Raw genomic sequence first — 27,848 nt, forward strand, 5'->3', positions numbered from 1 at the left:
TTCAAAAGCTAATTCACATCAACAAATATACGTCACCCAAAGTGACATATTAAAAAACATAGAGGAAAGGAATACTGGTACTCAGGAGAAACTCAACCTAAGCAAGAAAAAAATGGATGAAAATACAAACTAATGCAAATGATTATTTTCAAAGAGCAAAATTCATGACCTCTAAAGTTTAATGTCCATTTGTGAGCTCAGCCAGCCCCAGTGAAATGTCAATTACCAGAAGACTGACAATCCTCATGTGCAATAGTAAGCCCTAGCCAATCAACAGAAAATTGAAAACACTCTAGTACAATGTGGGAACCATATGACCTGACACAAGATTATACAGTGATACAGGGGGTTATACGCAAGAACATGCTGAATTAATCTTCAGTGAAATGACCCATGCATTGTATCACTTTGATTATCAGATAAGACCTAACACTATCAGAAAAATGACTCATCTCTTGACTTCAGAGAAACACAATAGGATATTAATTAATATACTAGTATTTTCTTTGTTAAGAGTCTTAGATCTATTCATTATTTTAAAAACTTGGTACCTCTTCTTGTTCTTTTATTGGGACAGCAAAGGCAGATCTGCCTGGCTCAGGTGTAAAACGTGAGTAGCCAAGGATTGAAGATGCATGGGATGACATCAGAGAACAGGGCGTGGTTTTGCTTTTAATATTTTCCAGTCCCCTTCCAGTTGCCTTTCTACTTACATTCAAGTAGAAGAATTGGTAAAACTCAAGAGCGTGTGTGTGTGTGTGTGTGTGTGTGTGTGTGTGTGTATTTTTCCTCTTAGGACTAAATTATAGAAGCATCATAAGCATTTTAAATCAAAGATCAGCTGTTTTAGGATTCATAGTAATATCAATGCTATCTTATGTACTAACATTAGCAATCTAAGATTTTCCCTAGCATTGGGAAATAGAGAAAAAATAATTCACCAGTTAGAAAAAAAAAATCTTATTCTAAGCTTAACATTTTTGTGATTAAAACATAAAATTATTAAGAGTGACATTTCTGTAATACTAATGGATGTGAGAATCATAAATTACTATAGAATGACTTTCTAAAAAACAATATTTAATACATTTTCTTCTTTTACTCCGATGTAACATCACATTGATCCTAACTCTGTATGTAGGTATTGTAGCTGTATTGGGCTGTTATAAACCATGGCCCTTGAAAATCTTTATCTTTATTATTTTTCTCTGTAAGATAAAGAATGAATTTTAGCACACAAGAGATCATCTGGAAATAAAAAGAAGATTTTCATATTAACAATTTTCCTCTTTTTTGTTACATTCAGTATCTAATATAAGGTTTTCACTTTCTGTTTTGTCTGTAAAGAAACTAGATGGTGTTTATCCGCTTGAAAACTATCATAAGTACAGTATTATAATAATCTACTATGATAGTTCCTTCTGTGTTTCTATGATTTTATTTATATGTATTAACTTTCCCACAAGAATATATCATTAACTCTGCCCCAACATTTATTAGGAAAAATCATCTAAGTTTTCTTGATCAGATTTAAAACTTCATCAATACTTCTACATGCTTTATGCTATTATATGCCAAAGCAGAATTACCAAACTATGAGGAATATATACTTATAAATTAACATTACATGTAATTAGTATTTATATACATTAATGTTATAAACATTTCTTATATATCTCTCTCTCGTGAGCAAGCATTTACTTCATCTCAAAATAACCCAGTTAATCTTTGAAACTCTTTTTCTGTTTTAAGACATGGTCTCATTCTGTCTCACAGGCTGGAGTGCAGTGGTACGATCTCGGCTCACAGCAACCTCCGCCTCCTGGGTTCAAGTGATTATCCTGCCTCAGCCTCCACAGCAGCTAGGATTACAGGCACATGCCACCGCATCCAGCTAATTTTTTGTATTTTTAGTAGAGACAAGGTTGCACCATGTTGATGAGGCTGGTCTCGAACTCCTGACCTCAAGTGATCCACCCGCCTCGTCCACTCAAAGTGCTGGGATTACAGGCGTGAGCCACCTCACCCGACCAAAACTCTTGGTATGATGTGCTGTGTTATTATACACGGTATATGCAGGGATTAGGTTAAGAAAAAAAAATCTACTAGAAAAACAAATTTAAGAATTGCTCCCTTCCAATTTTCCTTCCAGTTTAGCCATTACTGGACCAAAGGTGAAAAGACTGAAAAAAATAAAACAAAAAACTGCCTTTCTCTAATTCTACATCCCACCCAACTAGTAGGAGATTTAATTTTTATATACTTGTAAAATTTTGATTCATATATGAAAATCTAGATTGTCTTTGCTTTTCTTTGTTTAGTTGTAAAGAATTTACATTGTGACCTATTTATTAAGACTTGCATGTTGTGCACATGTACCCTAGAACTTAAAGTATAATTTTAAAAAAGTAAAAAAAAAAGAGCTCTGAGGTACGTCATTTTGAGTGCAAGAGGGTCTCTATTTGCATTTGAATTACCGCTATCCTCAAATAACCGATCAAGTAATGTCTCATTTTGAAGGGCAAGTGGGTGGGAAGAAAGAGTAGTAAATATGAAGTTTATATTTCACATGATGTACCAGATCTTCCCTCACATACGATTTTTCAAACTGGGAAAGAATGGAGGAGTTGAGTGATTATTATACTCCTGGCATTTGGATGAAGACAAGGATATAGCCATGCCAATCATCTTTCCTATTTCATTTCCCCAAAGGGAAAGATCAATTAGTATGATTATCTTATTTGGTGTACTGTAATTTTACAGAAAGTATTGATTCATTTATTTAAATGTGTACCACATATTATCCCATAAGATTCCACAGTTCTGTGCCCCATAAAACTATAGAATTTCTCATTTAATAAAAATAAGCAATAAGAAAATAAGATACTACATTTTATTTGTCATCTAATCCTTTAATATTTCAAATGCTAACATTAAGATTAACACTGAATCATAATCAGTGTGATCAAATTAAAGGCAAAAATAGGTATTTTTGTTTTGCTCTATATCAGAATAATTGCTGAAATGTTAAGTCTTTTTAAATTTAATGATGGAAAGAAAAAATGAAGACCACACGCAATGGAAATCAAAAGAATTTGTAGAATTTGACCATTTTCATGATGTAAATTAAATACTGCATACATTTTAGCATGTATTAAACTTATATTAATATGCAATATATAATCAACATGCAGTAAAAGGTTCCTACTGATACTAATAACCGTATCAGCATTTAGTTAACAGAATACCTGTATTCATCTTAGTCATATTGAAAGTGATAATTAATTGAGTTCAATCACTGGCTTCTTAAAAAAAGATTATATAGGTGGTATAATGCAGAGATAGATTTTCTGTAACTTAACTAAATTGACCCAAATATGGCTATATTTGCATTATTGTAATAGCTCATCAATGAGCAGTTAATAATTGCCATTTGGTCACCATATGGCCAAACCAATTTAGTTATTCCAAGTGACCAAAATAACATAAAGAGATATTTGTTATTCTGTTAAAACCTTAAGTACAAATTGGAGTAATCATGTAACCAATATTCAAACTTGCAATAAAATATATTTCTTATAAGAACAATATTAAATCTAAATCATATAAATGTTCTGCTGATACCATCTGAGAGCATAATATGGCTACATTCCATACTTGAGTGCCAAATTTGTTGTCTGGCTGCTCTGGGATTAAGGTACATCCAAATAAAAGCATATGGTTGAAATATACAGAAGCCTACAAATACTCAAAATGCACTTTCCTGTAGCTTTAAAAATCAACATGGACTGCCTATCAAGAGAACTACAAGGCAGCAGAAGAACTTGAGCATCTATATCTAGCTACCAAATGAAGAGCTGTATGTGTGCGTTGTGTGTGTGTCTGTGTGTGTGTGTGTGTGTGTTTTCCATGCTCTTCTTTTTAATCATGGTCATGTAAATCAGCATTGAAAGCCATGTGGGTGATTAAGCTGAGAATCACACCCAAAACTTTCACAATCAGTGCACATATATGGTATTTTGGCTTCTTATATTTCTGACCATCTGTCAAAATGGCAAAAGGCCCAATTCAAAGTTGCCAGATCCTAGCAAGTAGTTTTCAGATGGTTATGGGTTTCGAGGGATATTCTAAATAATAAATAACACTTGTCATTTCAGGATTTCTGGCATTCTAATAAAAAAGAAATCATATTATACTTCTTTTATGCCAAAGTAAATAGTATATAGATAAACATCATATTTCCTAGCAAGTGAAGTAAGTAAATGGGAACATCTTGAAACAACAACTAAAAATATTACTTCTAAGTTGTTTGAATCATTGTCTTCTTTAAATAGAGATTTAAGTTTAAGTGTTTTCCTATTCAGTAATGGACCTATATGAATTGGCCTGAACTGTACTTATATTAACCGGCCTCAACTGGACTTACGGGTAGGATTTGTGAAGCCAGGGCCACTGAACAGGGATAGAGTCCCTGTGTGAAATAGAAAGTCTGGTGACCTGAAAACCCTGAAAATCCTTGTACTTTATTTCTCTTTCCCTTTTATTTTTGGTGCCTTTCAACACCTTACTTTACAGCTCCAACTCTCATTTTTTTCATGTTTAAAATTAAGCAACTGAAATAAATAATTGCTCAAGTCTTTTTAATAGTATTTTTAAAATTTTAGAATGCATAGAATATTCTCTATTCCTCAATGCCCCAATCACAGATCTTCTCTGAGTATCTTTAAAAATGGGTCCCCCTCTTTCCCAATCAGAATTATTTCCCCATTTGTGTTCCCATAATACTTCGTACATATATCTACTAGAATACCTAGTGCATGATAGTGTAAGTTTATGTATGTTTACGATGTCTCTGTTAAACATTTTGAGAGCTCCTCAAGAGCAGACACGTTTTGGCATTCCTAATATTTAACCCAGTGCCCAGCATACAGTATCTACTGAATAGACATGTATTACAGTAAACATAGACACAAGTATACAGTATACACAAGTATACAGCAAACCTAGACACAACACTAAAACGATAGTAACTTTAGAAAAATAAAATGAAACCGCATGCGCACACATCATATGTATTTGCAAATAAACATATATAATATGTATGCATACATATTATATATGTATATATTACACATCTAATACATATATATTATATATATACTTAAGGTTTTGACAGAATAAATACCTCTTTATGTTTTATATGTATTATATAGGTAATATATATCATATGTAATACATATATAATATGTATGCATACATATATATGCATATAATACATGTCATATGTATGTACATATATGTATATTACATATATGTATGTACACATATATAACATGTATATATTATATATGTATACATATATAATGTATATATATGTTTATTTGCAAATTTTGGCACTCCGAAATGAGCATGACTTGCCCTAATGCACAGGAAAAAAATTTGTTCTATAATCCACTTTTAATTTTATGCATCAATAATAGCTTATAAGATTTATCCCTGTCAGCATTTAATTTAATTAGGTGAGAATTCTTACATTATTTTAGAAACTAAAACTAATTATTGCTATCTTTTAGATGCTTTCTTCACAAAGACATTTATGTCCATCTGTCTTCTTTGTAGACTTTGTCAAAACTTAATGGATTTCTATTTCAAGACAAGCTTTCGCTACATTCTCATTAGCTGCCGTTTACCTCGTTCTCTGAACTCTGTCATTTGGTTAGGATCAGTGCATTCACTTCTCATCTTCTGCATGGCATCCAGACCAGAGTGCTCCCAAACCCTGTCGTCAGACCCAGGTGGCCTCACTTGGCGTTACCATCTCACACGTGGACATTATAGATTGACTCTTCGTTCAGCTTTTTAAAGGAAGTTTCACTCTAGTACACAGACCTAAAATGGCAATAATTCTTAATACTCTGTAACATGGGTAAGGGCAATAAGTGGTAGGGCTGGAATTGGAACCTAGATCTTGCCATTTTGACTTCACAGCCTTCCTTCTATTAGTTATTTTTCCAACTGACGCATTTGATCATTCTACACTTTTCTGGAGTATTGACAAGCTCCTATGTGTGGTATTGCCTGAGCTTACTCATTTGATATCTGGCAACATTAGGTTCCAAAGTGAGAAATGGAAATCTGGTGTCTCTAAAATTCATGCAGAGCATACTTTGAGAATGAGCCTTGTGAGACTGTAGTATCCAAAGCATTCTGTATTTCATGTAGGCAGAGTTTAACATGAGAGATCAAAGAACAGCACACTTGTTGGATAAAATAATAACATTTGGATGTTTCCAAATGATTTACTTAAAAAATGTAATTAATAAATGGAACTGGGCTTTCATTTCCTAAATAAATATTGCATAAAGTGATTGCACAAGCCTTTCTTTGCATTTTGCACTACTGAAGGTTGGTCAAACATGTTGAATATGCAGCAATAATGAGATCTGTCATCCACAACGGTAATTTTGCTTGAAGTCCTGTTTTCTTTAGAGTCCTTGTTATTTAAATAAATTCACTTATCCTCATGCTAGGCTTCATGCATTTTATTTTTACTTTTTAAAAATGGCAACAATTTAAAGAGAATTTTGTAGGATAAATTATGAGATTCATATTGTACAGCACATCTTTTTAGTCTCACTAAATCTTTCTGAACATACATAATCCATATCTGTATAGAAATTGTAGAATTTTTTTTTCAGAAAAGCACAGAAAACATGAATCTAATTCGAAGTTGGCTCAGTATTTGAAATAAAATATGAGAAAAACAAAAGTATGCAGTTAAAACTAGAACCTAAACTTTAGCTGAAAACTTTGGGGTTTTCTGAAAAGGAAATGTCAAAACTGCAAGTAAGCAAAAAATAATTTAATCTACACAATGTCACTTTAAACAAATAGTTATTTAAAAAATAAAGATGATGAAGAAGAAAACAAAGAAAAAAAGACAATTGAGTGTCTTTCCAGAGATTTTATTTATCCTAGAAGAGAGATGCCCTTTATCTTTATACCCATGAAGCTAACTTCATAACATTGCACAAAATTTTTTTAAGAAAAAAAGCCTCATGGACTGTGGTATATAATTTTCCAATGTGTTATTTCTCAAAATAGTAACATCTTAAAATCTATACAATAAACTTCAGATTATTTCCAAACAAGGGCGATGGTCAAAATAAGTTAGTAGAGAAACTTCTTTGATTCTTCTATAAGAAATTATGTTGGGAATATTAAATGCTTGGCATACAAATATTTAAAGTAGAAAAAATGCATACCTAAAATTGACCTTTAAGTGGATATTAATATTTTTGTTATAGAAATATAAAAAGAAACTCACCTAGGGTTTCTTCTTTTAATAAAATTATAGAAAAAGCAATTTATATATAAATGTATTTGAGTGTCTCTAAAGTGGAAAAGAATTGTGTAGCTCAACAATGCATCCATTTTAAGCAAGTCCAAGACATTCCATGAGCTTGTGGAGTGATATTTAGGATTTCGCTGAAATGGATCTCTAAAAAACCCTTGTTCATTTTTCCCTTTGTGTGTGTGTGTGTGTGTGTGTGTGCATTTTTAAAGAGATTTAATCACAATGAGTCTGATTAATTTACTTTCCTCTCATCAAAATGCTATTTAGCAAGAGTTGGATATATGATAGCCAGTTATCTATCCTGGACCTTTTTCTTTATATGGGGAAATGCACATTTTGCCAAAATTAAATGGAAACCAAATATCAAGAATATGTGAGTAAGGTATGAGATTTAGTGAGTTTCAAAGCTATAAATAAATTACAGTAGTGGTCTGAAATTCATTCGTACTCCTTATTCTCTATACATTATGCCAGAAGTTTCACTCTAGATACTTATTGAGGGCAGAGCTGGATTAGACTCCAGAAAAATCAGGGACACTGGGTGGTCTGATTCAAATGAACAGCTCCAGTCATTTTTCATACATTAATTTAAAAAAATCAACTTAGACTTTGTCATGGCCTAGATATTGCTCTAAATACTTTACACATGTGAACTTGTTTAAGTTTCCTACCAAGTATGATGAAGGTCACATTATATAACCCATTTTACAGAGGAGGAAGTGTTAAGTAACTTGCTCATGTCCATCTAGCTGTTAAGCGGCAGGGCTGAGTTTCAAACCCAGGCAGTGAGGTTTTCCCAAAAGAAGTGCTTGAGAAAACTATTAATATCCATTTAAAGGTCAATTTTAGACATGCATTTGTTTACTTTAAATAATATTTATATGCTAAGCATTTAATATTCCTAACACGATTTCTTATAGAAGAATCAAAGAAATTTTTCTACTAAATTATTCTGACCACGGCCCTTGTTTGGAAATAATCTGAAGCTTATTGTAGAGATTTTAGGATGTTATTCTTTTGGGAAATAACACATTGGAAAATTATATACCACACACAGTAAATTAGGTTTATGTCTTTTTCCTTAATAAATTGTTGTGCAATGTCATGAAGTTAGCTGCATGGGCACTTCTTTTGGGAAAGCCCCACTGCCTGGGTTTGAAACTCAGCTTTGCCACTTAACATCTATATGGCCATGAGCAAGTTACACTAATCCAATTCTTAAATTAGGTTAATGATGCCCAAATGTGCTTCTTTAGTGAAGGGATTACAATAGGAGCCTCATAGATTCTACTCAGCAGTGTGGAGGTGTTCATTTGACCTGAGGCAAGTTGAAAAGTGGGTAGTAATTCCAAAGAAAACAAGTAGCAAGGATTTAATAAATTCAGGACTCACGAGCCTTTTCTGGAGCTGCCTTTTCTTTGCATTGACACCTTCTCATGTGGTTGTGTATCATCAGCACAGCCTTTTACATTACTTCCCACAATTTCAAATGTGTAACAGACATTCCAGTGTACCCCAATTTGTGCCCATTTTAGGAATCTAGACAATTCTAGGGCTAGAATATGGAATTTGGATGATTTGAGGCCATGCACAACTACTTACTACCTGGTGCTTTTGGCCAAGTCATTCAACTTTGATAAACTATGGTTTACCATCGGCAAAATGGGGATAATAGGAGTAACTACATCATCACCTTTTTTGTGAATCAAAGGAGAAACCATAGGTAAAGAACCTCAAAACGATAAGCATGTAATACTATTTACATGAGGACATTTGTTTGAAGTGAAAATGTTTTCATGGAGCCACCAGGAGAAACATGGAGAAAATAGTTTGTGGTCTATTCTCTGAGTTGTGGACTGAATTCATGTCTAGACCCTAAAGGAAGACACCAGTTCCAGGAAGCAGTCTGTGAAAACACAAGGCTTACTCAGTGTTTTGTGGGGTAATATGTAGCATGACTTGGAGGACAGAAGAATTTCCTCATTGCTTTAAAACAGGGAGGGCAATAGGAAGCCCAGAAACTCTTGGGAATCTCACGGCTGGGCAGTCAGGGAGCAGAGGGTAATCATGCCCTTGGTGTGGACATTGGCTTTTCTCACTGAGACAGAGGCTGTCGATCACAGGAAGCTTGCACCTTCCAGGGACTTTAAGTACCAAAAGGGAAATGTGGAGGAAGAAGGGAAGGAATGAAAATACATTAGTGTGAAGTACACAGAAGAATCTCCTCTGGGTTTTCTAGAAATAGCAAGTTGAAACCTTGAGGGAAGCAACCTGAAATCCTTTTTGTAAATGCACATACATGTGTACACATTCGACAGTGACCCTATTAATACCTACTTTGAGGCTTGTAAAGGAACTTGGGTTATATTGGGTATTAATTTTGTCATTCTAACTACATTATAATGTCTTCAAATGGAAAGCTATTTTATGAAAAGTCTCTAGTATACAGCCCAACACGTAGATAATTGATCATTATTTTCCCACTCTGTGCTTTGCATAATTAGTGATCCTAGAACCACCTCTGGACTTAGGTGAATCTCTCAGTGATATGCTATCATCTTCGGCTTTCTTAAGGCTGATTTTTTATTGTGTATTTTGTACACTTCTGATCAATTGTTAAGGAATATATGTTTCAGGTTCTTCCTCAACCTCTCACCCTCAGCTTTCTAACCTGTTTCTTTATCATTTTGGTAGAGTTTCTTTTTGCTTTTATACAATCAAATAATGTTTTTTTCTGTATTATATAATATGTAGTCTAACATAAATGTCTCTAATGTTGTATAAAAATTCTTGAACACAGAAATTTCCAAAACAAAAAAGTGAATGTGTAAGGTTTGTATGGATAAATTCTATTTTAGTTTTTATTAGGCTAACATTAAAATAAAAATGTTGAACTGAATGTACATAAAAATTCTTACATAAGTAATATTTTTTTGGATTTTTTTTTCTATGTGAAAAATTATGATAGAACTTTTCAAATGCCTTGGCAAACGTTCACTGGGGTGGAGGGGGAATATGACACAATTAGAAATAATTGTCTTCCAAGACTTTTTCTCTAAACACTGGGAAAAATTATAATATTATGAATTTTAAGTTCATAAATATATATATTACACATTTCGGTAATGTTATGACAATTGTTTTACAGGATCACATATCGTCAAGAGAATTCAAAACCTGCTTTTCCTTTGTTTGATGTATATTTAAAAACTCAATATTTTTGCTGGGATTTTTCAGACCATAAAAATATGCTAAAACTCTTTCCCTACTGGAATGCCTCTGCTTAACCCATTTTTCTACATCCTTTCTTCTTGTATATATAACTGGATCACACCAAACCAGAATATGCCCCACAACACGTCCAAGAAATATAGTGATAACATAGGTTCACCCATACCTTTGTTACTTCCTTGGCCTTAGTTGTCGGTTGTGCCTGCTCCCCCTCCCCTTTGTTGGCAAATAGATCAATTTGAGGTGTCTGTTTTATTTCTCACAAGCATATGTAAGCATTTATTTATGGGTTTTCGCTTAATGCATTCCATATTAGAAAAGGCCAAGAGTACAACATTTCTTTAAAAATTCAAATTTCTTGAGAAACAGGGAGGTGGTGAGGGGGAGGGAGTGTTAACTTGGCAGACTGTGTTTAAAATATTTTGCAAGAGGAGCCCCCTGAGGAGCTGTCCATTAAACTCCCACCATTTTGCTGTGAGTAGTGAATGTTTTTCCTGGCTCTGAATGTATGTGATTCTTAAATGTTCTCACAGGTTGAAACAAAAAGAAATAACTGAATGTATACTTGACTATTCATGACTAAATTGTCTCTATTTGTTATAAAGAGAATTTGTTTCTTGCTTGGACTTCATACTTCCTTTTATTTTTCTTAGAGAAAGCATAATATGTGGATAAGTTTTAATACTAGTCCTCTAAGAATATCAGAAGGAACATTACATTTATGCCACGATTTTTTTTCTCTTGTCTGCATTTGCCTGATTTTGAAGTGCTATTCACAGTCACAGGAAAGCAGTTACGTCTTTGAAAAGCACAAAATAAATTCTGTTCACTGAGTGGGTAATTGTTCAAGGTCATCCATTTATTGTCTTTGTCTTGATTGTTTGAATTAGTAGCTAATAATGGTGCTGAAATGTGAATGAATTATTAGCAATGGGGCATATTTTGGGGAGTGTCAGGAAATATTACAGGGCAATTAATGTTATCCAATAGCAAAGCTGTGTTCCCAGCAGATGTCTTGTAATTACTGTGTTTAAGGAGTGTAAGGCTTAAACTAAGATTACAGCTTTTATATTGTCTGCCTTTAGAAGTCATATTTGGAATTTATTCAGTTTATTCTCCTGCCCTTTCCCTTTTGTTCTGATTCTGTCACTTACATTTTCATTTAAACATAGTCTTCTTATGAATTAAAATAAGCATCAGCAGATGGTATGTAGTATAGATGTTTATAAAATAGGAAAATGCTTGCAGAGACATTTAAAATGACTATTGATAAATAATTTACATTGACATTATTTGTTGCTCACTTTTTAATTTCTGGAATTCAAATATTTTAAAATCTCAAATAGTTTCACAACCTGGCATTTATTAAAGTGTTGCCCCAATTTATTCATACTTACCAGGGTGGTAAAAATCATTCAAGAAATGTTGAGTTACGTATAATCTGGGAGCTTCTAAGTTTTAAGAGCAACACTCATTGCAAAGTTAATTTCTTCTTTCAATATTGACCTGTCACAATTGTTGTTGTTTCATTAAGTTTATAAACGATATTAAAGTAAGTGGAGTAAAAATTGTTATGTCTCTAATAATAAGTACTTTTGATTTGCAGATAGAGCGTTAGGAAACAGCACTGCATGCACTGTTCACATCTGCTGTGAGTATACTTGACACAGCTGCGGTGGAGAGATGCTTGAAAAACATACTGTGAAATACACTCGGTTTCCTCTTATTGACATATTTAGCAGAACAAGGCTAATTGGACTCTTCCAAGAAAGTACTCATGATCAAATCTGAAAGTCGATGTATTCAACCAACTCATAAATTATCAGAGGACAAAGAGAATGAGTGGATCGGGGTTGGAGTGGGGGGAACCTAGCAAAGTGTCCTTATTTGTAGATTGCTATCTCTCCTGAACTTTATAAAAATTTTAAAAGAACTAAAAAGAAAACAAATAAAGAATGAGCATTAAGGTAAAAAAGTCAAGCATTAAAATCTATAGGTCTTTAGCTTACAATAATTAAAACTTTCTCAGTTTTATATTCTCATAGAATTGAACAGATTATCTTGCTAATAACAATGCCACTATTAATAACACCTGTGAGATCTTGGATTTTCTTATTGTATTTAATTTCAACATATTTAGGAAATACTAGTTAGGGCTTTGCTAATAATTTCTGAATAAATAATTTCAAACATAAGTTTTCTCAAACTTTTGGAATAATTTTATGAGTCATTGGAAGCCTTAAAACAATTGGGTGCTGAGTCTTGAATTTCTCCTTATAAATGGCAAAGCATGAAAACATTTTATAGTTAGAATATTTTGGTCACTATCTTTGATAGACTCATTATGAATATTAACATTAAATAGGTATACATATTTATGCAATTTTAAAATACTTTGTTTAAAATTAAACAAGCAATTCTTGCACACTTACTCTTTGTATGCATTGTGATAAACATTCACAGAAGTATGCCTCTAAGTAAGACACAGATTCTCCTCTCAAGGAAAAAGGGAATTTTGTTTTGTGGACCAGATAGGTGTAAGGTACATACTGTGACCCAAAACAAAATGTTGCTAGTGTTATAATAGAAACACAATGCATAGTGGCAACACAGTGGCATTTCAGATATGTCAAGGCAAGTGATTGGAGAAGTTTTCCTGGGCCTTTAGCATTTTGTATATGAAAAAATAGGAAATAAGTTAGGTCAAAGAGGGAAGAGCAAATGATAGGAACTCTGGACCAAGAAATGGACTTTGGGGACTTGGGGGAAAGAGTGGGACGGGGTTGAGGGATAAAAGACTACACATCAGGTAGAGTGTACCCTGCTCAGGTGGTGGGTATACCAAAGTCTCAGAAATCACCACTAAAGAACTTATCCATTTAACCAAACACTACTTGTTCCCCAAAAACCTATTGAAATTTAAAAAAAGAGAAATGGATGGAAGTGTAAAGGGATTGTCTTATTTAGAGATGAGAAAATAATCTTTTATTGCTAGGATGTAGTTTTATAACATTGATTAATAAAGAAATAAACTCTAGTTAGGTTGGAGTTGGACAAGATAAGGACTTAAATGTCACACAGAGGAGTTTAACGTGATCAGTCAGTAGTTGCTTTGGGGTTTTGAACAAGAAAGTGAATGACCAGATCTGTGATTAGGAGATAATTTTGGAAGCTCTGTGAAAGATGGAATTAAAGGGAGAGATTGGTGATAGAAAAATCAGCAGGAACCTTATTGCAATAGCTCAGTTTAGTGACAAGAGTCCTAGAAAGCAGTAATTGTGTATTTCACCATTTTTTGTATTTGCTCATTTTATCTTCTCTCTCCTTCTCTCTCCATTGCTGTCAATAACCCAAGAACAACAAGAAAAAAAATCTCAAAAACTAATATGTGTTCGCTTTTAAAAATTCAATTAATAACTCAAAATAATAATACAAACTCTGGCACTCAGGGACAAAAGAGGGAGAGGGGACACTGAAGCGTAATTTAAACACAAATTTTGATATAATTTTATTGAAAGGAGGGAGATAATAGAAATAAAAATTTCTACCAAAATAAAATAAAGATTCTTTCTACAGCCTTCATATTATGAAATAATATGTATTACTGCTATCAATGACTTCTTTTTATGCAATATTAAAATTAGCACTTTTGTACCATGATACAAAATTCTCTCCACTCCTATCTCCCTCCTGTCAATAAAATTTTGTCAGAATTGGTATTTAAATTACCATTTCAGTCTTCACCCCTCAACTTTTTAAAAGTTGTGTTATATTGTTCACTTCTGAACCAAGTCATTTACTAAGATTTGCACCCTTACCTAAATAACTCTTTGTTTGTCCTGGAGTTAATACTTGTCTCTTCCTTTTCACAAATTGCTACATTCCACACAATAATACACCTATGGAAATTGTTTTGTTTATGTCTGCTTATAGTCAGTCTCACCAGGTAACGTGTCATGAATTTATTGGTTCCTTTTTTGTTTCCTGGAAACATTCATTCCTTAGTTTTCATGCTCTCAATAGCCTTGGAGCTTCTAGAAGAATGGCTGATGTCTTAGGATTTCCCTTCAACAATATTCCCGGAATTCTTTTCAACCTCTCCTGTGTTGTAATAAGTTTTCATTAATCCTATGTCTTGTTTATTTATTCCATTATTTTGGTGATGTATATCTTCCGTGTATCACAAATACATATTTTTAGATCTAACCTATCTGTAAGTTGCTTTACTTAATCTTTGTCTTCTGGTTAATTTTTTTAATGAAGCATAGAATTCTAGGTTAGAATTAATTTTCTTTCAGAAGTCTAAATGTTGTAACTCCCATATGTGATCTTCTTTATCTTTATAGAAGTTTTTAGCATCAAATATTTATATGCATTGTACAATTTCAGAATGATATACTTTTGAATACATTTTTATTCATTTATTATGTTGACTCTTCAGTGTGTGTTTTTATTTATTTAGCAAATACTATTGGATATTGTCAATATGCTAGATACTGTTCTAGATGTTAGGGGGAAAAAGCGATCTATATTCTTAAGTTCTTGGAAATTTCATTCAATTATTTCTAGTATTATTTTTAAGATTCAATGGCTGTGGGATGTAAAGAGATCCCCAGAGAGAGTATAGAATGGGAAGAAGACCTTGAAGACAACAATAAGAGGAAATGAAAATCATCAATTAGAGGTTGATAGAAAATATCAGGTAAGTAAGATGAGACTCATTAATTTACTCAGACACTCATCCAACCTCACTCTTGGGAGCCTGTAGTTTCTGTTGCACATGGCTCCTGCAGTTCATGGAAGTGAGCCACTTCTCTGTTGCTCCCTCCCTTGGGCAATAGCAGAGTGCCTGTAGTCACGGCATGGTCACTTGACCCCTTGGCCCATCTCTAGCTCAACCCTAGCGATAGTGGCTAGTCTGTATATCTGTATTCCCAAATTTCTTAACATTATTTTACTGCTGGTTGCAAATCCCTCATTACTTCAAACCTCTGTTACAGTTAAAAAAATTATCATAAACTTCTTTGTTCAAATTGATTGGATCCCAACTGATTCACTGGATAAATAGAAATCAAACTATCAACATGTATAAAATTATTATACCCCCCAGATTATATTAATGTTAGTTATCTTTGGATATATTGTCATTATATTGCTTATCTGCATATTCTAAGTCCTTACAATAAAACTATATGTTTGTGATAAGAAAACTATCAACATAGTTTTCTTAATCCCAAAATAAATTGTTTTTTATCCCCCATAGATAGTAAAGAATGACCTGCAATTGCCTGCAATTACTCAGTATGATTTAATTTGACTCTTTGTGCCTTGTTCAAATACTGTGTGATGAACTTAGAGATAAATAACCAACAGAAAACCCAGAGTTTTGGTACTGTTTCCAGTAAAAATTCATGATCCAAGGTAATTTACTGATGCATTAATGTTCATGGAATATTGCAAGAAATTATTTTCAGAAGTAAGGCAGGTACACAATAGAAGTGTTAGGGGTTTCAGCTTTCCCGTTACATGGAATAATCTTCCTTGTCTAAAACTTTATTGGTTCCCACATCTAATATATACTCACAGAGATTGGAGGGAGGGTTATTTAAACCTTTTTGACATCTGAATTTGAATTTTAGTTGACATTGTATAAAAATCAGACATTGTATTGATCAGAAGTAATCTAATTGGAAAATGTCCATCATTTTAAAATTTGACTTCTCTTGATATTTGTTTATGTGTACCAGATCACAGGAATTCTGAAATGAAAATGCTCTTGCTTCAATAGAGAAACTTAGGTAAGCTAGGTGGTTACACGAAAGGCCAGTAGAAGGGCTAGGGAACACACAGGGAAACTAGAGTAGGTCTCTTAAAGTTTGATTTGAAGTATAAAGTGGTTTTTAAAGCTTGAAATTTTCTTTCTCTCAGAAAATACATAATTTTCACCTTTAACCGGGCTCAAAGTTAACTTGCAGTTACAGCTTTGACATTAGTAAAATCCTGCACTACTACTATTTTTAAAGCACTGTTGCAAAAACTTCATATATATCATATTCTATATTTTATTTTAAAATAAAATAGAAAACTTCATCATATGCATTTTATTGTTTCACTATTTCTTAAAATAATAGTTTCACAATAATTTTAAAGTATAACTGTAGTATGTTAGCAGTTAATCTTACTTTTCCTGGTTCAACCTAAAATTTCTGCCCTGGGAAAACAATGTAGCAGTTTTTTAATCAGTGTACTAGACGGTAGCCTCAGAATGAAGCAAAGGTGTGTTCTGGGAATAAAACACAATGCTTTAAGAATTGGAAATGTTACAAATGTTATACACAATTAAAATTATAAGACACAGAAAAAGGACTAAATCAATTTTGTTTAACATATCATTGTATAATATTATGTATGAAATATATGGGCTTGGTGTGGAAACCCAGGTGGACAACTCAAGTTTATTTTATGAAGTATTGCTGAACATGAGCTGCTCTTGAGAATATTGGAACTCAGATTGGAAGCATTGCCATAGAGACTACACACTTGATAGGAACAGTTTTCTTTTCTTCTTTAAAATTTGATAAGTAATTTTGATATTTGCAACTTCATAGCATCAGAAAAGTCATTCAAAATATTCATGAAGATATTAGAATTCCTTCTTCTGGAATAGGAATACATTTGTTTTATTTTCAGCCTTAAGTCACTCATTTTTAGTTATTGGTCTGATTTTCCTAAATTTAGGATAATAATATCTTGTCTAATCTGTTGTCATAATAGAAAAGATCATTTTATGTACGATTTTGGTTAGCTTCTGGTTTGCTTTGTCAAATTTAGAACCACTTGAACATCGTGGTTTCTAAATTTAGTCAAACCCTTTGAGCTTTAAGTTCCGTTTGGCGCTGGCTGAACATGAACTGCTGCTTTGAAAAAAAAAATTCTCTTGGCACTATCAGAATCTAGATGTGTGCACTGCACAGACCTCCTCTTATTTAAAAGAAATACATTCACTTTTATTTGAAAGTTGGGAGCTCCAAGAGGATAAATAATAAAATGAGAAACTTGAAAGAAATAGGTCATATTTTAAAACAGCTCTCAAGCAGAATTAGGCCTTTGGGTTTAGGGCATGATATTATTTAAAAGAGAGACAGAGAGATCCATTTTAGTTATTTTAAAATGTGGTGATTTAATTTTTCTCAGGAAGTTAAAGCAAACTCTGTCCATTACGTTGCCATTAGTCTGGTGTTAGTAAGAAGGATCTTGTTGAAGTATTTTATTTTTCATTAAAGACAACTTATTTTCCACACTGTAAGGGATAATCAGAATATGCATCCCTCAAAGTCAGTGGGTTAATTTTCTTTTTCACACTTGTACAATAAGTTTAATATATAATGATAATTAAAATTAACATTTATGGCTGGACACGCTGGCACACGCCTGTAATCCCAGCACTTTGGGAGGCCAAGGTGGGTGGATCACCTGAGGTCAGGAGTCTAAGACCAGCTTGGCCAACATGGTAAAACCCCATCTCTACTAAAAATACAAAAATTAGCTGTGTATGATGACACCTGCCTGTAGTCCCAGCTACTCAAGATTGTGAGACAGAAGAATCGCTTGAACCTGGGAGGCAGATGTTGCAGTGAGCCAAGATTGCCTCATTGCACTCCAGCCTGGGTGGACTCCATCTTAAAAAAAAAAAAAAAAAAAAAAAAAAAGAAAGAAAAGAAAAAAAGGAAATAAAAAGAAAGAAAAATAACATTTACAAGGAGACACGTCAGGCAATGTCCTAAGCTTTTTACATGTAATAATTCATTGACTACAACTACCCTTTAAGATAGATACTACTATTATTCTCAATTTACAGATGACGAGGCTGAGGCTCCAATGGTGAACTAACTTTCTAAGTATCACACAGATAGTAACACAGGAAGTTGCACAGGAAAAGCCAGGGTCAGAACCAGAACCATCTGTTAACTCCTAAGAATATGCAGTATGTCAGTAGGCTGGATGAAATCCAAAAGCAACCATGTTCAGGGATCCAAGTTTCCCCCTCATTCCGTCCACATCAAACAAGTTAGCCTGGGTTTATGTAGCAAAGATTTTTTTTTTTTTTTTTTTTATTATACTTTAAGTTCTAGGGTACATGTGCATAACGTGCAGGTTTGTTACATATGTATATATGTGCCATGTTGGTGTGCTGCACCCATCAACTCGTCAGCACCCATCAATTCATCATTTATATCAGGTATAACTCCCCAGTGCAATCCCTCCCCCCTCCCCCCTCCCCATGATAGGCCCCAGTGTGTGATGTTCCCCTTCCCGAGTCCAAGTGAACTCATTGTTCAGTTCCCACCTATGAGTGAGAACATGCGGTGTTTGGTTTTCCCTTCTTGTGATAGTTTGCTAAGAATGATGGTTTCCGGCTGCATCCATGTCCCTACAAAGGACGCAAACTCATCCTTTTTTATGGCTGCATAGTATTCCATGGTGTATATGTGCCACATTTTCTTAATCCAGTCTGTCACTGATGGACATTTGGGTTGATTCCAAGTCTTTGCTATTGTGAATAGTGCCGCAATAAACATACGTGTGCATGTGTCTTTGTAGTAGAATAATTTATAATCCTTTGGGTATATACCCAGTAGTGGGATGGCTGGGTCATATGGTACATCTAGTTCTAGATCCTTGAGGAATTGCCATACTGTTTTCCATAATGGTTGAACTAGTTTACAATCCCACCAACAGTGTAAAAGTGTTCCGAGTTTTTTCCTCAACTTGTGCACTCATTCTTTAGACACTTGTACAGAAAGCTTATGTAAAACCTGCCACACCTGATGTTCAAATTGTAACATAACACAAGGTTGTAAGCTACTAGAGGTTTTCTAAAGGAATCTCGCTTGTCTCTTAAACTGAACATTCTGTCAACTTGCTTGAAACTTTCTGGGAAAACACACACACACACACACACACACCACACACACACACTTCACATGATTCTTTGTATTTCCAGTCTCAGCATGCTTTTCCTTCCTTGGTGGTTCATGTCTAGGCTGGGCATTCCAAGTTTATGTGTTCATCCTCTAATATTCTCTAGGCTCTTTCCCTGTATGCTTTGATGGCTTCTCCTGTAGGCCTCATGCGCAGTTAGTAAGCGCTGGTTGTAACTAAATGAATAAATAAAGGAACTGCTGTAACATAGAGAGCTGCTGCTCCTGAAAGATGACTCTTTAAGCACAAATAGGAGAGAATATTTTGTAGTCAGACTTCTGAAGGCAGATACATTTTTCCTTTTGTCTCAGAATAACCGAAAATCTGGTTAGGGAAAGGCGCAGAGAAGTAATCTTTTCTCTATGCTTACTGCCCCCTGGTAAGATAAATTCGGAGTGGTCCCCTAAAGAATTGGGAGGATTAAACTGAAATGCCATCGAGATCCTATCTGAAAACAGTTTGGGATAACATCTCCAACTCTAATGAGCCTATCTACTGCCAGCAAACAAAACAGAACATTTAGATATATTTACTGTTTTACAGCAAGTTGGACCTTATGGGTAAAATTTCCTAAATCATACTTTCCTTTGTTATTTTAGTTTTAGTTTATTACTCTTAGGTTTCCTTCATAAGGATGCTAGAGAGCCAAGAGACTCGTGAGCCCTGTGGAAAGAAATTGTTCAATACCAACCAGCCCTTCCCCATAAAGGGGTAGTCATTTTCCAATTTTGTGTGTGTGTGTTTAAGACAATAAATGAATTTATTGTACCTTCTTATTACAGTGCAGCCATAATATTGGGTATTCAATAAATTTTGTACTGAATTGGATTGAATATTTTAGCTCTTACCTTAAAACATCTTTCTTACAGTAACAAACTGAGTGAAAAGTGCACAAATGGTCTCCATTTTATGTTGGATTATGCATGACATTTCCAGAAAGTAAAAAATGTAGGGAATTGCAAGGGTAATAATTTGCTGAGTGTTGGAGATAGAAATATCAACAAAATGATATACTCCAAGCTCATCCACTACTTAATGGTGGATAGTTGGTTTCTATTCTGTGTCTTTAAGTTATTGTCACTGCCCTGTCATAAATTATAGTGACATATACTATAGCTATTTCTTACATTCTTCTGTAGCCGAGTAAGCAGAATTACCAATTTCACATTTTCTGTGCAGTTCCCTGTAGATGGGATGTTTTTTTTTAAAAAATGGGAGCTTGAATGAGAATAAAGGGTAGAAGGGCTATAACAACCCAAAATAAATAAATTTGCAAAACTCTATCACCATGCACGCATTTTTCCATGTGCTCTGGTGTGTAAATTCTTTTTTCCCCGCAGAGATAGCTGACAGAGAGTATAAATGCTTACGTATCTTTAAAACAGCCACTATTCCAATAAAAGAAAAGAATAAAACTAAAATGTTAGTATATGACTGCAGCCAGAAAAATCAAGAAATCTGCCTCTCCATACTTCAGATTAGTTTGAAAGTTTCTGTCTTCCTTTTCCCTGTTTGAGTTTTAATTTTCTTTTTTTAAACTGGAGCATATGAATTTTGCAAAAGTACTTAATATTAGCTCTTCTCCACAGGTTTTGTTTGTTTCTGAAAAATTAGGTTTTCTTGGAAATTTGCTTTAGCGAGTAAACCATATTTAGAATATTATCTTGCTCAGAGAAGACACTCAAAATGTATTAAATAAATTAATTAATGTGTTTTACTTCATGTAAATGCACCTATTTGATTATACAGCTTTGAATAAGAAGATTTCAAAGAGAGATTGTAAAGAGAGGGATCACGTTTGAAATCCCTTTCAGCTCTAAGCTCCTTCTTTGCCATCCTTTTTGGGTCATCTTGTCTAAAACTTCAAAATTAGTATCTGAATGTAGCATGAAGCTACCCTAATCTCTACACAGCAAAAAGGAAAAATATAATTCATAGAATGTGATGAAAACTATTTGAAGTATATTAAAAATAAAAAAAAAATTTGGCGGAATATACACAAAACCAAATAGTGTTTACCTGGAGAGGGTGTGATGGGAGAGTCTGGGCAGAATTTCGTGTCTTCTACTAGATTATAAGTTTTATACAGCAAAGTCATGTCAGTTTTGTTTTCTATTGCATGTTTAACTGCCAATATGGGGTTCAACCCATGATACATGTTCAAGAAATACTGATTAAATGATATTATATTCATTTTTCTTCTGTATAGGTTTTTACAAAGAAAAAAATTCCTTTTCTAATCAGAAAAATAAGCAATAAAGTTTTTTAAACAACTATGCAATATAGCATATTACTGAACCTCTGTAAACATTTGTTGAGTGACTGAACCCAACCAAAGAGCATGAAGTTAGTCGTGCAGACTGCGAAACATGAGCCACTGTTCTTCAGCAGCATGAAAACCACACCTTTTTCATCAGGATAAAACTGAACACCTAACACAGGCACGCCCAGGTCACCTGTGTCATGGCTCTTCCCAGTGTTTCCCATCATTAGGCTGATGCTAAAGAGGTCAGAACTTCCCAGTGGGAGCTTATTTGATATATCTCTACTCCACTTCAAATGTATCTCTAACTCCAAGTATTCACTTTCCGTCTTCTACAGACTTAGAGAAAGAAGTGTCATTTTCGATCTCAAAAGCTCATGTCTCCATCTGTGCCTGCGATCCAATCCCCATGGTCCTGATCCAGGGCCTGATTCCACCAAGTTGCCCTCTTGTTTCTGGAATACAACTCCTTACCATGGCTGCTCCCATCCATTCCACAACTGTGCATGACTCATGTCTTCTAAGAATAAAAAAAAAAATCAAACCTCCAGCACCCAAGGAGCTGATCAATTCACTGCCCCTTTAATAATTTCCCATCGTCTTCCCAAGGTAAATGATTCACTGAAAATCTGGGTGGCATTTGAAACCCGTGGGGAAGCTGGTGAGGTGGAATGGATAGCGATTCTGAAGGAGCCTACACATCAGCAAGATACCATAGTATCAATAGGTTTGGTTGGACTTCTGCTCCTTGGCTACTGCTGCTGATTCCCATTCTCGGCTCTGGCTGTTGCGTTCGCCTCATGAAGCTCTTTGTTGTCTCCAGGGGGGACACAGTTTTTAGCCTCGTCATTCCCCTGTTGTCTGTGACCAGTCATAACCTTCTCATGGCTGTTTTCACGACTGCATGACAGAGTTTTTTCAAGTTTTACATCACTATAAAATCAGACAAGGTTTTTGTTTCCTGATCACCCACTTTCTCCTTAAATCTTACACTTCAATTTCTGCTTCTGTCATTTAATAAAACCTTTCTCACAAAGATAATGATTAAGAAACTCTTACTTGCAAAACAATGATTTGCTTCAATGTCATTCTATTTCTCTTCTCTGGATCGTTTATTACTATAGGCTAGATATCACAAACTGGCACCTTGTGGACCAAATCAAGATAGCAGTGGATTTTCCATAAGGATATTGTGTTTTAAAAAATGTATTTCTTTTGAAGTCAGTTACTTTATACGGGTCACATGTATTTCACTTTGCCTTTGTCCCATGTCTTCTTGTTACTTTAGACTTGGACTGCTGCACTATTTGCCTGACCACTCAAAAGATTCAACTTTGCCACTCTTAGATGATTCTCTCCTTTGAGCTACTACTCTACTCTTTCTTTGTTGTTTTCAACTACCTTTAGGATCACTCTTTCTGTTTCTTCTCTCTCAAGTTCTTCCAATTCTGCTTCCTCATCCCGTCTTTGAGATATAGATACTTTATAGAGATTTGCTCATAGTCTTTATTTTTTCTCGAACCACACTCACTTCCTTGGTAATTTTGCTCAATCTTATACTCTCAATTGTCAGCTTTACCTAGTGACTTCCAAGAATCCACCTGCCTCCTCCTGACTGCCTGTGGGTTCTAGTGTGCATTGTACATCTTCAGCAAAAATTCTGAAAATCATTTAAATTTAGTATATATAAACGAATATTTTTCTTGTAGTCCTAAAACCTACTCTTTTTCCAACATATCCTTCTGGTTATTAGTAACCTCCTAACTGACTAGATTAAAAATGTCAATTATTACTATTATCTCTCTCTAATGTCTCTTTATTGTCAAGTTCTATTTGTTGCCATCTATCATATTTCTTTATCCTGATTTCCACTTCCCTTATATGATGCTCATGAAAAATCAGCTTTTCTTTAATTTGATGGTGCTGCCAATAGAGTAATTTTTTTTAATTACACAAAATATTGCACATCCAATATCCAGCCATTTTCCTAGACATACTACTGTTACTCTTTTTTAATATATTGTCTTGGGCTCACCTTTCTTCCCCTTGATGAGTATCATGAAGTCTCTTTTTCCACACCTGAGTGTCTCACAGACCCACCTCTCCTTCTTACAGAGACATTCCCAAAGAACATCTTACATTACATGTGTGTATAAAAGGAAGCCTGTAATTTTGACCTCGTAAGGAACTAGTGACTTACTGATCACCCTTCCTTTTGTAATTCAGTTTAAGAAACAAAAGTTTAATTTTAAATTCTAATTCTATAGTCATATTTTCTACAATATTTGTTATTTCATTCTTTCAACAAGTTAATATACTAACTTTGATTCCTAAACTAATTATTTTTTCTTATTCATTTTATAACTCATTTCCAGATTAAACTTTCTGAAACCTAGTTCCATTAAGTTTCCTCTACTTTTCAAAAATATAACAATGGTTTCCTCTTGTGTATAAAATATAATGTTCAACTTCAGTGTAGGGCATTCAATTCTTTCCATAACCTGAACCCAAACTTTTTTCCAACCTGATTGTCCCATGTACATGTACCACACCCTTCAGCTAAACCAAAACTTTCACCTTCCACCCTATGGTGGATAGGCTCTGTGGTGCCTCCCCATCATCCCCATCTCCTAACATTTATGGCCTTGAATAGTACTGTCCCCTGAGTATGACCATGACCTGTGATTTGCTTCTAACCAATAGGATACAGCAAACAAGACAGGAGGAATGTGATTACATGTTTATGATTACATAGAGAATAAGGTGTGATCATCTTGTGAAAGTTTATTTTTTCCTGGCTGTATTTAAAGAACTATACTGCCATGTTGTAGGCTGTATGTTGGGTGACCACTGTGACCAGGAACTTAGGGTGGTCTCTAGGAGCTGAGGATGTTCTCCAGTTGAACATCAACAGGACATTGAAATTCTCTGTCCTTCAACTGCAAGGAACTAAATTTTGCCAACACAAATGAATCTTTCTCCAGTTGAGTTTCAGATGAGACTGCACTTGCAGACAAATCCTTATTGCAATCTTGTTCACCCTAAACAGAGGACTCAGCTAAGCCCTTCCCAGATTCCAGATCCATAGAAATTTTAAGGTAACAAATGTGTGTTACATTAAACTGCAAATTAGTGATAATTTATCACTCTGCAATAGAAAACTACTACTCACCTTTTGTTTTTGCATTATGGCTGAAAAATCTTTCTCTATCTGATCATACATTTTAATTCTACCATATGTTATAACTCAATGCCAGTTACTCCAAGAAGTATCCTCACGTGTTGGGAAGCAACATATCCTATCTCTCAACTCCAACATCGCCTTACTGGATCTGCTTCTAAGAACATACTTCTTTTACATTTTTATTATGGGTACTTATCTTCTCTTTTAGACCATAACCTTCCAAAATGCAGAATTTGTATTTGATTCATCTTTGATAACGAGGATCCAACACATTGCTTTGAATATATTAATAGCTCAATAAATACTTTCACTAAAAATTTTACAAAATATTTGAGCCTAAATATTTCGGTGCTGGGAAGATTAAAATATATGTTTTCTGTTTTATACAATGACAAGCTTAGTGGGCAGTTGATCACACTAGTAAATATTGCAGAGAAGTAGACTAATACTTCTCATTGTTTTTCATAACCTGCTCAAACTCCTTTGCATTGTGAAATATAAGAAGTTTTTCTAAAGGAATGATACAAATACATAGTATTAGAAAAGTTAGAAATTAATTTTTATGTAAATGATAATAGTTTTCTAAAGGTTTCACAAGGGCCTTACTATTAAAATAAAGGAAAGCAGTTTAACTTTATTTCTCCATGGTCTACAATATTTGTCTTCTATTGATAATGAACATTCTATCTGCTACACTCATAACTATTGTCTGTATTGGGAGAATGATTTTGATTAACATACATAAGAGCATAAAATACAAATTTAACCTTTTTCAGTTCTTCAAAAAAGTCTATAAAAATAGTAAGTGAAATGAAAGTAATTTTCTATTAGCAGGAAGATAGTCTAAGGCTGTGTTTATGCTTTGCGGAACATCCATGTTGTATGTGAAAGGAAGCTGTACTTTATAAGAATTGCTGAATAGTAAAGAGAATTGGAATAATGTTTAATATTACATATGGTAATACCATTAAAATATAAGCAGATTTATACATGTTTTCTGCTAGGAATGTGTCTTCATGTACTAGTTCTGTCTACATTGAGAAGTCATGATTATTATATCCTTATTCTATACGAATTAGCTCATTTCCTAATAGCAGTAAGTGCCAGTGTATCAAAGATACAAGATTGTTCTGAAAACTGCTTAGATGTAATGGAGACTCAGGACACTTTTCTAAATTTTCATTTATTCAAATATTATTTATTTACAGAACTATGGTTTTTAAAAAGAACATTTTTAGATCTGTACTATATAAGCCTGGTAGAACCAGTATCACACCAAGTGTGTTTGATAAACACCTCTAAATTGCTAAGAGTAAGATGAAAATGATCTTTTGTGATAAGAGATTTAAAAATGGTAATCTATCTCAAAAATATCAAAAATAAAAGAGGGAATAAAAGCTTCACAACAAATTAATGCTTTACTCCCTAATATGCTTCCTTTAAGTATAAAACATTCCATTTAGCATTCAGAAACTGCTATTGAATCAGTCTACATCAAAAACATATTCACTCACTACAATTTGTGTTGTCATTTTGGAATATTACTTCAAAGCATGAATCATAAAGCATGTGAAGTGCTATTGTCAAAAAAGTCATAACATACATTATTTAAAGGAACACATTAAATTCTACATTATTGTATTTATACTTTTCATAATGCTATTTGCTAAAATACTTTAAAAAATCTTCAAATTTACCTTCAATGGCTTTTCATTGAATGGGAGATTTTTAAAGCATATACTCTCATTTTGTGCTTCTCTGCAAGGTGGTAATTTCAAGATTATCATTATAATGAGTACATTCTTTAAAATTTAAATGTCTTAAATTCAATATGCCTATAATTTTCTGTGAATCTGCACATATAAGTATCCAAACATAATTCTTACGAATATAGATTTGATCTCCTTTCCCCTCACTTTCCTGCAGAACAGCTAGAGTAATCCATTTAAAATGAAACCCAGATTACGCCATTCTGCTACTTAAAACACTCCAATATCTCTCCATAACACTTAGGATAAACCAAATTACTTGGCTGCTCAACACCCTACTTGATTGATCCTTGCCTCAACCTCTCTAATGTCAATGCCTATCATTCTTCCTTAGTTCAGGGTGTGATATACCAGCTATACTGGTAACGTTCTGGCCCTTGAATGTCCTTGAATATCTGAAGATTTACTTCTGCATTATGGTCACAGCTGCCACCCCTTTATCTTCTTATGCTTATTTCCTTCTTGACACGCAAATCTTAGCTTAAATGTCACCATCTCAGAGAAGTCTTTGTAGGTCATCAACCCAAAAGTAGCTGCCATCTTCCAGGCATTGCCCATAATTTCACCCCTGCTTAATTTTCATCTGAGTTGTCATCCTTTGTGTATGTAGGTGTATTTATATTTATTTTGGTTTGGTGTCAGCCACACCCAACCAAAAGTAAGCAGCATAGACGTAGTGCCTGGCATTTAGTAGATGTTTTGAAGGTATGAGTGGAACATTAAGATACAACGGGCTTGCTGTAGCTTAACTCCTAAGTCTTAAATTTTAGCTTTTCCTCTCATTTGCTGTGACTTTAGGCAGTTACTCAAACTCTCTAAGCCTATTTCCTCATCAGTAGAAATAAAATTGTCATATCTATTTCACGAGGATTTTTGAATAATAATGAGATACTATGTATTCAATATTTAACTTGTTGATTGATACACAAAAGTCAAAAATTGTTAGCTATTTAAACGCATATATGTGTGTGTATACATATGTACACATATATACACATATGAAGAGAAAGCGAAAGAGTTTCATCTTCAATACGTTATATTTCTGAGGCTAATATTTTATGT

General features: G+C 33.9%; 2 long non-coding RNA genes across 2 annotated transcripts in view; one reads left to right on the top strand and one right to left on the bottom strand.

Moving 5' to 3' along the window:
* Positions 1-794: 794 nt before the first annotated feature.
* Positions 795-27,374, bottom strand: LOC113219793. The gene is made up of 3 exons (XR_003306807.1): positions 27,194-27,374; positions 16,173-16,347; positions 795-1,208 (listed from the first exon to the last, which is right to left on the bottom strand). It is a non-coding gene; the product is annotated as an uncharacterized LOC113219793 (long non-coding RNA).
* LOC111550974 overlaps positions 24,599-27,848 on the top strand; it is a 59,682-nt gene continuing 56,432 nt past the window's right edge. The window contains exon 1 of the long non-coding RNA XR_002734218.1: positions 24,599-24,931. This is a non-coding gene — a long non-coding RNA (uncharacterized LOC111550974). The remainder of the gene's footprint in view (positions 24,932-27,848) is intronic.

The sequence above is a fragment of the Piliocolobus tephrosceles genome, chromosome 1 (genome assembly GCF_002776525.5).
Source record: "Piliocolobus tephrosceles isolate RC106 chromosome 1, ASM277652v3, whole genome shotgun sequence".
Classification (NCBI taxonomy): Eukaryota; Metazoa; Chordata; class Mammalia; order Primates; family Cercopithecidae; genus Piliocolobus; species Piliocolobus tephrosceles.